The sequence below is a fragment of the Mastomys coucha genome, unplaced genomic scaffold (genome assembly GCF_008632895.1).
Source record: "Mastomys coucha isolate ucsf_1 unplaced genomic scaffold, UCSF_Mcou_1 pScaffold15, whole genome shotgun sequence".
Taxonomy (NCBI): Eukaryota; Metazoa; Chordata; class Mammalia; order Rodentia; family Muridae; genus Mastomys; species Mastomys coucha.
Window position 1 is genome coordinate 82,864,136 of NW_022196897.1, and position 16,822 is coordinate 82,880,957.

The 16,822-nt window shown below is 36.2% G+C and overlaps 1 protein-coding gene and 1 non-coding gene across 4 annotated transcripts in view; one reads left to right on the forward strand and one right to left on the reverse strand.

Annotated features, from left to right (window-relative positions):
- The window catches only part of Lrrc4c (leucine rich repeat containing 4C), a 1,245,152-nt gene that overhangs the window by 704,908 nt on the left and 523,422 nt on the right, over nucleotides 1–16,822 (forward strand). The gene's annotated exons all lie outside the window — the stretch shown is intronic.
- LOC116092719 lies at nucleotides 4,432–4,555 on the reverse strand. Its single transcript, XR_004119441.1, has one exon. It is a non-coding gene; the product is annotated as a small nucleolar RNA SNORA3/SNORA45 family (small nucleolar RNA).

Here is a 16,822-nt window from a genome sequence, read left to right on the forward strand (position 1 = left end):
CTCTTTAGCTAGATTCAACTTTGGGCCTATCACTGGACATTCTTTTCCTCAGGCACTTCTCCATTTCCATCCCTGAAGTTCTTTCAGACAGGAAAACTTATGGGTCAGAGTTTTGCCTGTTAGATGGTAACCCCCATCCTCACATGATGCCCTGTCTTCCTACTGGAAGTAGGCTCTATAAGTTGCCTCTTCCTAATGTTAGGCATTTCATCTAAGGTCCCTTCCTTTGAGTCCTGAGAGTCTCTCAGCCCCCAGGTCTCTGGTGCATTCTGAAGGGTCTCCCCAACCTCCTACATCCCAAGATTGTCTGTTTCCATTCTTTCTGCTAGCCCTTGGAGATTCAGTCCTTTTCCCTCACCCAGTACCAAACCAAGTTCCCCTCTTCCCCCTACTCCATCTACTTTCCCTCCCAGGTCCCACCCTCTCTCCCCATTTGTGATTGCTTTTTTCTCCCTCTCAAGTGGGACTGAGGCATCCTTACTTGGGCACTTCAGCTTGTTGACCAGAGCTGTGGGCTGTATCTTGGGTATTCTATACTCTTTTTTTTTTTTTTTTGCTAATATCCACTTATTAGTGAGTACATACCATGCATGTCCTTTTGAGTCTGAGTTACCTCACTCATGATGATATTTTCTAGTTCCATCCATTTGCCTGCAAAAGTCATGATGTCCTCATTCTTAATAGCTGAGTAGTATTCCATTGTGCAAATGAACCTCATTTCCTTAATCTATTCTTTTGTTGTGGGACATCTGGGTTGTTTCCAGCATCTGGCTAGTTCTAGTGAGACTTTAATCAATTTTTCTGTGCCCAAGTTATACTGCATGTTAAATGTTTATTATATATGTTCTAATCTTCTTATGTTATTAAGCCTAGACAAGTATCACAATATTTCTATCCACCCTTCCTTTAAAACATGTCCACTGAATTAAAAGAAACTGAATGATTTCTTTCATAGGTATACTGAACAGTTTCTAGTTGTGTTCGTATTGCAGTTTCTATTATAGTAGCCACCAGCTTCATGTGAACCTCAAACTCTTGAAATGTACTTCATCAAAATGAGATAGAAATGTCTCAGAATTTATAATACATTTGTGTTTATTTATCATGTGTTTAAGTGGTATGATTCTGGGTATGTGGCTTAAAACTTATAACTGCTCAGGATTATTTTTAAAGTTTCTCCTCAAAAGGTTAGCACACAAATATAAAACTATATATACAAATAATAAAGATCTGAATATGCAAAAGCTTAAGTAACTTGTGAGGGTCAAATTGAAAAGGTCTAAGAAAGCAATTTAAGGTATGAGAATGTGAGGAATGTTTCAGATTTCTTTCCTTTTCTATGCCATTATTATATTAAGATGTCAAAAGTTCAGCATCTTACCATTAGTCAATGGAATTTAGATAAGATAATAATCCGGCCCTTGTAAAGCACTGACTACTATTATAGTCTCAAGCTCAGAGTTTAAATTTTCTTTGGTTGCATTCCAAATATAGACTTAAAAGTGCTCTGATAGTCCACTGGACAGAGGAAAGAGTATTAATGCTTTTGACATGAAGTCAGTTTTGGGTCCTCAAACTTTTGCTCTGACTCTTAGGTATCTTCAGCATTTTTACAGACACTAGCTAACTTCTTTTTCTACAAAGAGGATTTCAATACAGTGTACAGTCAGTGTTAATGCTAATAAATCTAAAACTTTTATGAATGTGAACTTAAAAAATACATCATGTAAGCTTCATAGACTTGTAGAGTTCTATTATAGACCTGGATCTATCTATAACAGGACAAATGGACTCCAGATAAACACTCCTGTCAATCAATAGCTTAAGCTCTCTCCCTACTGCATATCTCTAATGATGGGTTCACACTTTCCCTGGTTTTGGGACTCCTCTGCTCCACACAACTACCAGGTCTATGGGCCTTGAAGTTTAAAGTATACACTGAAAATAAAGGTTTTTTTCCTAAGCTTCTAAACTTTATCTTCGGTCCCTGTATCTGTTTCAGAAGTTTTCCAATCAAATAAAGACTGTAAACTGTTTCAAAATTGCCTGGAATGGGCCAGCCCTAATTGGTCTTCAGAACTTTCTAGATTGCTTCAAAGTGGTTTGCACTCCCATACCCCTTGGTGAACCTGAGCAGTTGACCAAATACATATCCCTAGCCTGCACTCTCTCCATTCCCAGTCTTTGCCAGCATTCCAGTCTTTCTGAACCCTAACAATGTTACACCAATTTCAGCTAAGAATCAGTTGCAGAACAGATTTGTGGTGCTCCTTATCATCAACAAAAAGGCTAGAATGTCAGCTCCCCTCCAAAAAGAAAAAAAAAAGGAACAGCAGTTTAACTCTGGTGCCTATCACCATACCATGTTGCATGCTGGCCACCAGGTTGTTTCAGCATCTCAAATCCCTGTTACAGAGTCCATGCTGGTATCCTGGCTCCTCTCAGCTCTTCTTAGTATGCCCTCTGATCTAACTTCTCCATCTCTTCCTCTAGCTTCTCATTCCTATAGAACTCTGTAATTTCAGCTATGTACTTTCTTGGTCTACTTGTCCTCTCTTTCTCTTAGTTCTCTCTTGCTTCTCCATTAAACTCTATTCTGCTGGCCATGTTCAGTCTAGTCTATTCTAGATGTCCCTGGCTACACTCTTTCTAGTTTCTATAGTGAAATCCTTTTCCTTTTCCATGAAAAAAAACAATACCTCAAAGAGCTATTTAAGCATTATGAAGCCACATCTCTTAATCATAGATTATCAAATGCCTTACAATGGAAGGGAGAAATAGACACAAATACTTAAAGTAACTTACAACGTTCTCTTCCACTCGCTTTAGAAAATATAATTTTCTAGTATAAAAGGCTATTTCATTCCTATGATAAAGCAAACTACAAAAAACAACACATATCCATTAAACAAGTCTGTTAATATACAAAGAACAAATTAACTAGTTTAAAATTTTAGATTATTGAAAACTCCCAGTTCAATTATAAGTATGATTTATAATGTAACCTATATGATAAATAGGATGCAGGAATCTTCTTTCATGACTTTGTGCAAATATTTTTAATTTAAGTGCAAGTCTATATTCTCATCCCATAGTCAGGCAACACAAAGTTTGTGGGCTCTTAATTATGTTTCTTGTTCAAATGTTATTTACAAACAAATGAAACCTGGTAGGCATATGTAAAGCCCTGTTTACAATACATAGGTTAAAATTACATTATAATTACATATCTTATAGAACATTTAAAAACCAATACTGGCTTCAAGGAGGCCAAGTCAATGCCCTTCAGCAACTGTGGAACATTGCACTGATAACTGTGCAGTATTCAGTAAGGATAGTAGCACACATCTCAGAATTGTGTGTATTGTGTTACGTAAAAGTAATCTACTGCTACCACAAAAGCAATGTGAAGTCATTAAAGGCCCAATTCAATCTTAAAGTTCCTGAGTTATGAATCTTGTTCCTGTAATCCAGGATAATAGGCAAAACCCAAGGAATTGACAATGATTCAGAGAAGAAAGCAAGACAATATGTGAAAATAGATAATACTAAAAATAGATATCCATTCAATCCCCTAAAACAATTCCATTCTCTCAGACCACAGGTCAATCATGTAGACATTTTTCATTATAGGCAGGCTAGAACATGAGTTTTCTATTTGTTTGTTTATACACTTATTTATTTTTAAAAATTCATTTTCTACATAGTATGAAAAACATCTTTGAGAGTCTATGGATATGGTTTAACTATACAGTACATGCCACATATGTACTAGGCTATGAGTTTAATTCCCAACATCAGATAAACTAGACATGACATTACATACATGTAATTCCAGTATTCAGGAGATAAAGGCAGAGGATTAGAATTTCAGGACCATCATACATGAGGCTATCCTGGGATATATGTAATCACGTCAAAAATTTACTGAGTAATATAGAAATATAAAAAATTTAAAACACACCAATATACATTGATGTTGGTAATAAAAAATGTGAGAAAATAGATATTTACATAGCCACTGATCCACAGTTTTATTCTTAAATATATCTGTTCAATGTGACTCTGTAAATCACAAAGTATTTCCTCATCACTATCTATACAATGCTAAATACTATGGGTATGGACATTTAGATTAGTATTAGCAGCTATCAGATACATATACATTTAATATCTAAAAAGTCAAGAAGAAAACTAAAGTGTCATTTCAGCAACATATAAAAAACAAAAATATGAAACACCTGAATTAGTCATAGACTAATTCTAGTGATTAAATATGCTAGGCTGGGATTCCTTTGTCACTAACTTGGGAGACTAAAGTGGAGATTGCCAAATGATGCTTGTTTTAAGGTGTTATAACCTGTGTTTTCTTTTCAAATAATATAAATCTTTCAGTTTTCATGGTGTTTCTTTTTTTTTTATTGACATGTCATATGTCACTAACCTGGTGACTGACTGTGCCAGAAAGTCTACAGCCAGTGAATAAGGTCAGCAGTTATTCTTCGAGAGCTCTAGCACTTCATGGTGTTTCTTATACATTTTGTTGAGCATTGAAAGACCAGAGTGTATGTTTAGGATCATGGGTTGTAAGGTTGTAGGCTTGGTATTGTTTTGATAAAATAGTTTCTTTGAATTGTTTTAATGATCAGGTCACTTGGTTTCCTACCCATGTAAAAGTATCCACACCAAAAAATAAAAACAACAACAACAACGACAAAAACAAAAACAAAACAAACCAACAAAAACAAACAAACAAATAAAAAAACCATACCGTGTCAAAAGGTATTAAGCCTAGTTGGTCAGGCTAATTTAAGAATTCATGCAAGGTCCCTACAAGACTGAGTGAGTATTGCCTAGAGAACAGAATAAACAGAGATATGACACTGTGTCTTATGCTAATAATCTCTTAGGCAAAGGGGAGATTGTATTCTTTGTAAATGAATGTAAACTATAGGGAGGCATACACTAAGAAAGTAGTTTCATTACTTTATGAAACTTTAATGAAAAAGATGTTCTAAAAATATTTGGTGGAAGTAGAATTGAAAGTTATTTTTGTTTTAGTATTATGATATGCTATACTATTTTACTTGATAAAATCAGGAGATTTAGAATCTTTGAGATTTGTGTGCATATGTATCTAATAATTTCCCAGTTAAATTGATCTATTGCATTCTTGTTATGTAAGATCAAACCTAGTAAATGTATGTCATAATGTTTATTGAAGGATTGGAAGGATCTCATAGAAACTTTACAAATCTAATCTGGAGCCCCTGAGATGATACAGCAAATCATGATGATTGTTGTCAAAAAAAATTTAAAAAAGAAAAGAAAATGAACAAACCAAATACCTTTTCTGATAACTCTAGGTGCCTCAATTCAAGAAAATCTCCCTAGTAATATAATATTTCTTCACTAGGTTTCAATGTTGTTAAACAGGAAAATTCTGCAGTGTGGGAGGTTAAAGTAGGCAATGTCCTGAGCTCCTTCTAGTCATGATTTCTATATTTCTATGATTCTATGAAGTCATAGGCAAGATTAGACAGGTATTGATTCACGAGAACCCAGAGAGTCACGAAGCAGCTACAGAAACATATCAAGCTGTCTTGCAAGCTGCCACAAAAGATTTATGCTGCTCCCTTAAGAGCAGACAAAAAGTTAGGAGTCTTCTGTCTCTATCTTCTAGTTGCCCTTTTAATCATCTGCTGGAATTCCTGACTCAGGTTTAGCAAGTTGGCATTACACAAAAGGTCTTTATGAATTGTATTTTGTTCTTTAGAAAATGTTATTTATAGGTAATGTACTTATTTTTAGTAATGTTACATTGTTAATGATGTTTGATGTATATTTCGGTGGGCATTATGAGGACTCAATTATATTTATATCCAACTCAGGCTACTATAAATATGTTTTCTACTTCCCCTGCATTAAATGTTCACATGAGCAGATTCTCAGTTTCAAACTTGATTTTTCTTCAAATTCAGGTGTTTTGATTGATTTATTTAGTCAAAATTATTATTCAATTACAAATACTATTTTTCAGCAATATGTGGGCATTTAAAAACTATAATTGTATCTAAGAATAGAATGACATATCTTACCATACATTAAATTATAATAGTCATGATATTACATACCTACCATGTGAGATATTGAATTTGCATTGAAGGAAATAAATGTTAAAAAGAATCAAATCTATCCCGAATTGAATCTTCTTGTTCAGGAACTACTTTAGTGGTACAGAAAACTTTGATATTAGAGAGACCACATACAGAAAAACTCAACTAGACTAGCCACAGTGGAAGCAGCTGGCATATTGATTCCTGAAATGTGATAAGTACAATGTATAATTTCTGAACTCATTCCCCAGGATCTATATGTTTGTTTTGCTTTGTTTTTTGGGTTCTTTTTGTTTGTTTGTTTCTTTTTTGTTCTTGTCATTACACATTATCCATTGCCCAAGCTTTTCCAAGTTTTCTGTGTATTTAAACCAAAAAATTGCTGGGCAGTGGTGGTGCATGCCTTTAATCCCAGCACTTGGGATGCAGAGGTAGGTATATTTCTGAATTCAAGGCTAGCCTGATCTACAGAGTGGGTTCCAGGATTGTCAGGGCTATACAGAGAAACCTGACTCGAAATTCAAAAAACAAAAACAAGAACAAGAACAAAAACAAACAAAAAACCATAAAATTGTTAGGTCCCTTAGGAAAAAATAAAGGAATATCATACTTATGAAACCCAAAAGGTAAAATTGTGCATGATTGTATACTGTTCATATACCATTAGTACCAAAGGCAGTCTGTCTTTTACAACAGTTTAAATTAAGCTGAAATGTAAATTAACTTGAAATCCATTGGCTTAAGTGACATAACCCAGACACAGGAAGATAGATGTTATAACCCATGAGATTGCTTACGTGTAGAATATAAAAATATTAAATTCTTAGACATAGAATGTAGAATGATGGCTATCAAGGGGGCACTAGGGATGGTGCAGAATGGGAAGCTGTTAGTCAGAGTAAACTTTTTAATTAGACCAGAAAAGCTACTTAAAGAACTTTGTGTTTCATGGTAATTATATGAAATAATGGTATGCTGTGTTTCTTAAAATTTCTAAAAGAGTAGATTGTTTCAGTATTCGTGTGTGTGTGTGTGTGTGTGTGTGTGTGTGTGTGTTCTCTTGTCCAGTTCTGTTTTCCTGTCGGAATGCATGTGGAGACCAGAGGAAAAGCTTGAGTGTTAGTCCCTACTTCATGTATGACAAGTTTCACTAGTTGTTGTTGAATACGCCAACCAGCTAAGCACTAAAGTTTCTGGAGGATTGATTTGTGTCCACCTCGAATCTTTCTCAAAAGCTCTTATATTATAGAGCTTTATTGTCACATCTTGGTTTATATGGCTTTTGAGAATATGAACTAGAGTTCTCTTACTGGTGTGGCACATGCTTCATCTATTGAGCTATCTGTGAAACTTAAGTGTTGCTACAACAGGAAATGTGGACTCAGGACTGAGTCTTCATATAATTTTGCAGCATAATTTTAAGACATTGCTGTCTTCCTTATCTTGGTTTAGACATTCCAAAATATATATCAAAATAGCATGCTATATCAAAAATGACATGTGCCATTTAATTTTTTATTAAGAGCTGATAACATTTAAAATACTGCATTATAATTAGGTGGAAAATCACATACGTATTTCAAGTGATAAAACCAAACAGTCACTGGAAGATTCTACCATGTGATTCTTCATCCTAAATTAGGTTAGGGCAGTTTCTCAAAGAGACACATGCTACTACTCTTAGGCTATAACCTAACCTTCCCCACCTTGAACACTACGATTCTAGCTTAGTCCTATCTCTGGCCTGGTCCAGTTCAATACAGTTTCAGTACATATGCCATAAATATACCTAGTCAGAGAAGCAAATTTAAAAGTAATATAAATAAAACCTTCTTCTCTTTTTGTACTGTACATCTGAGAGATACACAATGTTTCATGTAAAAACTGTAAGGCAGCTAGCCAAGTGAAGCAGGCACTGGCTTTGACATATTAGGTTTTAATTTTGGGCCCTTGGCAATTATCTTCATGTGCTGGTGCTTGTGGATCACTATTTGACTTATCATTTCCAAAATAAATATAAATGTGACTGTTTGCCTTTAGAAAAACATATAAACAAACAAAAAAACCCTGTGGATTTGAGATATTACCCTTATGCTTCTCCTTCTCATCCTTATTGTTAATATTTTTACCATGGACTCGATAACTATGCAAGAGTGCATAAGATTTAAAAAAAATAAATATATATGTATATAGTATATAATACTATAAATATTATTATATACATTATTATATATTATACTATTATTATGTATAGTAATGTATATATTACTAGATATTTTCTTTATTTACATGTCATATGATATCTCCTTTCCCAGTTTCCCCTCCGAAAATAAAGAAAATATACAATGAAATATAAAATAAAACAAACAAACAAACAAAAACCCTGTTCCATACCCCTCCTCCTGCTCATCAACTCACCCTCTCCCAACTTCTGGCCCTGGCATTCCCTTACACTGGGGCATAGAACCTTCACAGGACCAAGGGTCTCACCTGCCCTTGATGACTGACTAGGCCATCCTCTGCTATACATATGCTGCTGGAGCCATTATTCTCACCATGTATACTCTTTGGTTGGTGGTTTAGTCCCTGGGAGCTCTAAGGGTACTAGTTAGTTCATATTGTTGTTTATCCTAAGAGGCTGCAAACCCTTCAGCTCCTTGGGTCCTTTCTATAGCTCCTTCATTGGGGACTTTATGCTCAGTCCAATGGATTGCTGTGAGCCTCTACTTCAGTATTAGATGGGTACTGTCAAAGCCTCTCAGGAGACAGCTATATCAGGTAAGCTATATCAGCTGTAAGTCAACAGTTGTCAGCATCCTCAATAGTGTCTGGATTTGATGATTGAATATGGGAAGGATTACCAGGTGGAGCAGTCTCTGGATTGTCCTTCCTTCAGTCTCTGCTCCATAGTTTGTCTCTGCAACTCCTTCCATGGTTATTTTGTTCCTCCTTTTAAGAAGGAATGAAGTATCCACACTTTGTTCTTCCTTCTCGCGTTTCTTGGGGTTTGTGGATTGTAATTTGTGTATTCTGATCTTCTGGGCTAATATCCATTTATCAGAGAGTTTATACCATGTGTGTTCTTTTCTGACTGGGTTACCTCACTCAGGATGATAGTCTCCAGATCTATCCATTTTCCTAAGCATTTCATAAATTCATTGTTTTTAATAGTTGAATAGTACTCCATTGTGTAGATGTACCACATTTTCTGTATCCATTCCTCTGTTGAGGAACATCTGGGTTGTTTCTAGTTTCTGGCTATTATAAATAAGGCTACTATGAACATAGTGGAGCATGTGTCCTTATTACATGTTGGAGCATCGTCTAGCTATATGCCCAGGAGTGGGATAGCTGGGTCCTCTGGAAGTACTATGTCCAATTTCTGGAGGAATGCCAAACTGGTTTCCAGAGTGATTGTACCAGCTTGCAATTCCACCAGTAATGAAGGAGTGTTCCTCTTTCTCCATAACCTCTCCAGCATCTGCTGTCACCTGAGTTTTTTGTATCAGCCATTCTGACTGGTATGAGGTGGAATCTCAGAGTTGTTTTGATTTGCATTTCTCTGATGACTAAGGATGTTGAACATTTCTTTAAGTGCTTCTCGGTCATTCAGTATTTGTCAATTGAGAATTTTTTGTTTAGCTCTGTAGCCCATTCTTTGATAGGGTTATTTGGTTCTCTGGAATCTGAACTTCTTAAGTTCTTTGTATATATTGTACTTTAGACCTCTAGCAGATGTAGATTGTGAAAGATCTTTTCCCAATTTGTTTGTTGCCGTTTTGTCCTATTGACAGTGTCTTTTGCCTTACAGAAACTTTGTAATTTTATGAGGTCCAATTTGTCAATTCTTGATCTTAGAGCATAAGTTATTGGTGTTCTCTTTAGGAAATTTTCCCATATGCTCATGTGATCGAGGATCTTCCCCACTTTATTTTCTATTTGTTTCAGTGCATCTGGTTTTATGTGGAGGTCCTTGATCCACCTGGACTTGATCTTTGTACAGGAGATAGGAGTGGATCGATTTGCTTACTTCTACATGCTAAATGCCAGTTGAGCCAGCACCATTTGTTGAAAATGCTGTCTTTTTTTTTTCACTAGATGTTTTTAGCTCCTTTGTCAAAGATCAAGTGACCATGGGTGTATGGATTCATTTCTGGGTCTTCAATCATTTCCATTGATCTACCTGCCTGTCACTGTGCCAATATCATGCAGTTTTTATCACAATTGCTCTGTAGTACAGCTTAAGGTCCAGGATGGTAATTCTAGCAGAAGTTCTTTTATTGTTGAGAATAGTTTTCACTATCCTAGGTTTTTTTGTTATTGTAGATGAATTTGCAAATTGCTCTTTCTAAGTCTATGAAGAATTGAGTTGCAATTTTGATAGGGATTGAATTAAATCTGTAGATTGCTGTCAGCAAGGTGCCCATTTTTACTATATTAATCCTGCCAATCCACAAGCATGTAAGATCTTTCCATCTTCTGATATCTTCTTCGATTTCCTTCTTCAGAGACTTGAAGTTCTTGTCATACAGATCTTTTACTTGCTTAGTTAGAGTCACACCAACATATTTTATATTATTTGTGACTATTGGGAAGGGTATTGCTTCCCTAATTTCTTTCTCAGCCTGTTTATTCTTTGTGTAGAGGAAGGCCATTGATTTGCTTGAGGTAATTTTATATCCAGCTACTTTGTTGAAGTTGTTTTCCATATTTAGGAGCTCTCTGGTGGAATTTTTGGAGTCAAGTAAATATACTATCAAAGCATCAGCAAATAGTGATAATTTGACTTCTTTCTTTCCAATTCGTATCCCTTTGATCTCCTTTTGTTGTCTAATTGCTGTGGCTAGGACTTCAAGTACAATATTGAATAGATAGGGAGAGAGTGGGCAGCTTTGTCTAGACCCTGATTTTAGTGGGATTGCTTCAAGTTTCTCTCCATTTAGTTTGATGTTGGCTACTGGGTTTGCTGTATATTGCTTTTACTGTTTAAATAGGGCCTTGAATTCCTGATCTTTCCAAGACTTTTATTATGAAGGGGTGTTGGATTTTGTCAAATGCTTTCTCAGAATCAAATGATATGAACATATTATTTTTTCTTTGAGTTTATTCATATAGTGAATTATGTTGATTGATTTTCATATATTGAACTATCCTTGCATCCCTGGGCTGATGCCTACTTGATCATTATGGATGATCGTTTTGATGTGTTCCTGGATTATGTTTGCAAGAATTTTATTGAGTATTTTTGCATTGATATTCATCAAGTGATTTCTCATGATCTATGCAAATCTAAGAACTAGTGAGGTGGTTCAGTGTAGTAATGGACTTGCTGAGAAGCTTGACCATCTGAGTTTGACTCTTGGAATACACATGAGAGAGAACTGACTCCTGCAAGTTATTCTCAAATTTCCATACATGCACCATGGTATAGGTGTGTCTGGACATATGTGAATGATTACAAGAACATTCTCATCATGTGTACTCTTTGGTTGGTGGTTTAGTTCCTGGGAGCTCTGAGAGTACTTATTAGTTCATATTGTTGCTTGTCCTAAGGGGCGATAAACCCTTCAGCTCCTTGGTTCCTTTCTCTAGCTCCTTCACTGGGGAAACTGTGCTCAGTCCAATGGATGGCTATGAACCTCTACTTCTGTATTTGTAGGGCACTGTCAGAGCCTCTCAGGAGACAGCTATATCAGGCTCCTATTAGCCAGGACTTGCTGGCATCCACAATAGTGTCTGGATTTGGTGATTGAATATGGGAAGGATTCTCAGGTAGAACAGTCTCTGGATTGCCCTTCCTTCAGTCACTGCTCCATAGTTTGTCTCATGGCTCCAGCTGCATATGTAGCAGAAGATGGCCTAGTTGGTCATCAGTGGGAGGAGAAGCCCTTGGTCCTATGAAGGTTCTATGCCCTAGTGTAGGAGAATGCCAGGAACAGGAAGGGGAAGAGGGTTGGTTGAGCAGTGGAAGGGGGGAGTGAACAGCATATTTGTTTGTTTGTTTGTTTCTTTCTTTTTTTCTGGTGGGGAAACTGGGAAAGGAAATATCATTTGAAATTTAAATAAAGAAAATATATAATAAAATAAAAAATAAAAAAGGAAAAAAGATCACTCTCACACACAAATTAACTAGTGTTTAAGAAGTACCACTTCCAATAATTTTACTTTTTTCACAAAGTGCCTTAAGGTTCACTTGATTTGTTAAGGAGTTAGAATAAGTTGGGACCCAGCACCCTCACCATCACTTTTGGGTTTTGCATAAATGACTGATGATCATTCTCCTTAAATGTGCTAGCAGGATAGTCATTCAGAATTTGAAAGAGTAGGTCTCAGTTTACTTTAAAGGCAGCAAGAAGAGAACACAATCAAAATAGAATTCTGGAAAGATTTTGAAGAAAAATGATTTAAAAGCAAGTAAACAGGAAGAAATAGAAGCCTGTGAGGTTGTAAGCCCAGGAAAATGGGTTAAAAATCTAAAAATATTATGAAAATTCTTTGTTGAAAATAAGAGTAAAATTATTACTCATGTCTTGTTATTTTTATAAAAATAAACTTTAATTATTTTTGCTTTACTAAAGGCAAAGCCCACTCGAATTTCTAACAAGCATTTCTGTACTGAGTTCATTCATTATGCCTTAGTGCAGGCATAATAGATTTCATGAATCCTGTATGGGAATACAGTTTAAGTACAGGAGAGAATGGCTCCATTCATTAGTTTCCTCATTCACTGTTTGTTCAGGCATCCATTCTTTCATTCACTCATTGTTTATAGTAATATAATAGGTCTGTTTATGGGAACACTGCCAAGACCTTGGCTTGACCTCATTTGAAAAGAGGGCAACAAAGAATGAAAAGCCTATTCAGGATTTATATTTGCCTTTAAAAACATACCCACATATGGTCTTAAATACGGCTGTGAAGGTTGCAGCACCAAACCAAGTATCAAAAGTGAGGTACATGCTCTTAGAAGTTGCAATTGATATTCTCTGTGCCCTGTTGTTCCTTTTTCCATGAAGATGTTAAAAATGCCCGCAAATCAATTCACCCAGTCATGCCTCTCTATATAATCTTTCCACAGCACTTTGGCTTTAGGACAAATATAAATTAGAAGTGAATGCAGGGAGAAAGATCTCTCTAGCTAGTCCATTGGGTCATTATTTTTTAAACATAAATAAAATCGAACTATAATTTATAGCTGGGAGTTCTCTGAGGTTTACATCCTCTCCTTCTTACCTATATTTTCTTCTCTCATTATAAATTAATGACAGTGAGCAACAGAGCTTTGCTGGGGATCGGTGTAAAAAAAGTCAGTAGAAATTAGGAGTCTTTGCACAGAAAGGTTTGAAATAAAAGAAAAGTTCTGCATATGAGTTTGTTAAAAGGCACCACATCATGGCATCTTCACTTGCTATCTGTATATAGGTCATTTAAAATGTGTTTTCCCTTCCATTTCCACAGTTACATACTAATAGACTATATGTGGATACCTTAGTTTAGAAGTAAGCAAAAGTAGTTACAGCTCTGCTTTAAAAATTGGCCCTTGAAGCTAGAGCAAATATAATGTGTGATTTGCTATTTGTGGAAAAAAGGTAGGCACAGCAATGTTGGGTTATCTGGGTATAACATATACTGCAAAGAGCCTGAGTTGCCACATGGTTCCTCAGTCACACCTTCGCATCTTTTAAGAATAATTACATTTTTAACCTTAAAAATTCCGATTAACACTCCATCTCCCACCTCTATCCCTCCTGCCCTTCTTCCCTCCCTCTCCCTCCTTCCCTCTTTTTCACCCCTCTTGCTCCTCTTCCTTGTCCTCCTCCCTCTCTCTTCTTCCTTCCCTCTTTCCCTCCCTGCCCCTTCTCTCTCTTGACTCCCTCTCTATCTCTCTACTGCCCCGACTTCCCCAGCTCCCTCACTCCTTCCCCTCCCCCTTCTCTCAAATACACACACACACACAGACAGAGAAGGGGGCAGAGAGAGAGACCCTTCGGTGGCTATGATACACTCTCTATTTTTTTTTTTTAGATTTATTTATTTATTATATGCATGTACACTGTAGCTATCTTCAGACACCCCAGAAGAGGGCATCAGATCTCATTATGGATGGTTGTGAGCCACCATGTGGTTGCTGGGATTTGAAATCAGGACCTTCGGAAGAGCAATCACTCTTCTTAACTGCAGTATTAGAACAATTGATAGCCCAAATTCTTCACAAATGTTGGTGATTTTTCTATAAATCTCTCCATAGTGATTTATTTAAACATATTAGCTGCCATAAAGTATATTTCATTCTGTGGATTAGGAGTGCAGGGATGGGTTTACTGATTACTTTGCACTGAAGTGAAACCAAGAAATTAACAAAGCCACCTTCTTCTTTGAGTTCATTCCAATCTATCCTGATTATTGAAATAGGATGGATGCCCTGTTTCTTACTGGCCATCAGCCAGTGATCACTCTGGGCTTCTCTAGGGTATTGTGCCCCTATGCCACCAGACTTCTCTGGACTCCTTGTTGGCCTTTGCCTAGACCTTTTTACAATATGGTAGCTTGCCTCCTCACTTCCAGTGAAAGGATTTATTGGTCATGTTTGCTAATGTGTAGTAATATGTAATAAAGGGCAGTTTCTGCGGTGAAACTTTTTCCTTCTATGAGATCTAATAGTTAATTGCCAGTTATAGATGCATATACACGCTGTGCATCTACATGTGAGCCACTCAAGTAAAGTGGACCATAGAAGAATTTGACTCTCACTAGGTCAGTTGATCATTTTAATTTATGAGCCTAATCAATGGGACACAGTTTTATCATATTGAATATTCTTTCTTTGAGAACAAAGTTCAATGTCACCATGCTTGCCTACATTGTTCAAAGCTCTGAATACAATTCCCATTCCTGGAAAACAAAATAAAACAAAACAAAACAAACAAATAAACAAAACAAAAAGAAATCAGTCATTGTGCTAACATGGTATTTTAATTAAGGTACTCATAGTATTTTAAAAGAACCAATTATATGCATTTATCAAGATAATGAAATCATTTAGATAAAGATATCTGCATAACAATACATATAATTAATTTATTTGTACCCTCTGGCTCTAATATGCAGTGGCAATTTGGAAAATCACTATCTCCTTTTAATAGAGAAAGTGTATTTGAAAAAAAAAACATATACCCTCACAACTGTGATGGTTAATATTATCAATTTGACTAGATATAGGCTCATGTGAGAAATAAGGTATTTTTCACATCTGTGAGGAAGATTCTAGTTTAGTTAACTGAGATTAAAAAAAATTACAAATTAAATGTTATAGGAATCATTCCTTGGACAGAGGTCTGGATTATAAAGGAGAGAAAGTGAGGTGAACATCAGTATTATCCCTCTCTTCTCTTCTGACTGTGAACTCCGTGTGTCTTCCTCCAGTCCTTATTAGCTTATGACCCCATATTTTTCCAATTATTATTATTGCATGACCCCTTTCTTAGTTTGTGTGTATATGATCTATTGTCAAATTAATGTGAAAAGTAACTCATTTTCCTGTTACACAAAAAAGAATTTGTGCTTCTATATTCCTTTTTTTAGTCAAATAGTACTCTTTATGAAAATTCTAACTAGTTTTGTAACTATATTGAGAATATTGAGGTCATGCGAGAAAATGTTCAGAAATATTTGTAACATGAAAGGAAATGAAATGCAGAATTACCTAACCAGAGCAGTCTCCACTTACCAGTCATTTCACTCTCTAGAGTCAACCACCACATGAAAGTATTAAGTGGAGAGCCAGAAATATTTAATTCACACAGCTTAAAATAAACAGCATTCTGTATATTGTGATGAAATCATAGATTACCATACTTTTGTTCTTCACTGAATCTTAATCCATCCCTTTGTTCTATCCATATTAGCATAACCAGAGTATGTGTGTTACCCACTAGAGAGCAGCCTTTTTCTTGATGAGATATGTATTACTTATATCCAAGTAATTAATTGAAAGTGAGTCTGTGCTCATATAACTTTTATTACAGTTGTTATAAATTTCCTGTTCCATGATTTTTTATTAGTCTATTCTTTTCTTTTACTTAATTTAATCTTTTATTTATTTATTTTTTACGCTCCAGATTTTATTCCCCTCCCAGTCCATCCTTCAACTCATTCACATCCCATAACTCCCCCCCACCCCTTGTCTCCAAGAGGATGTCCACAATACACACCACCTACCCAACCAGACCTCTAAACACACTCTGGCCTCCAGTCTCTTGAGGGTTAGGTACATCTTCTCTGATTGAAGCCAGACTTGGCAGTCCTATGCTGTATATGCATTTGGGGGCCTCATATCAGTTAGTGTATGCTGCCTGGTTGGTGACCTAGTGTCTGAGGGATCTCAGGGGTCCAGGTTAATTGAGACTGCTGGTCCTCCTTCATGGTCACCCTCCTCTTCAACTTCTTCCAGCTTTGCTCTAATTCAACCACAGGGTCACCAGCTTCTGTCCATTGGTTGGATGCAAACATCTGCATCTGACTCTTTCAGCTGGTTGTTGGATCTTTGGGAGAGCAGTCATGATAGGTCCCTTTTTGTGAGAGTACTCCGTAGCATCATTAATAGTGTGAGGCCTTGTGACCTCCCCTTGAGCTGGATTCCACTTTGGGACTGTCCCTGGACCTTCTTTTCCACAGGCTTCTCTCCATTTCCATCCCTGCAGACAGGA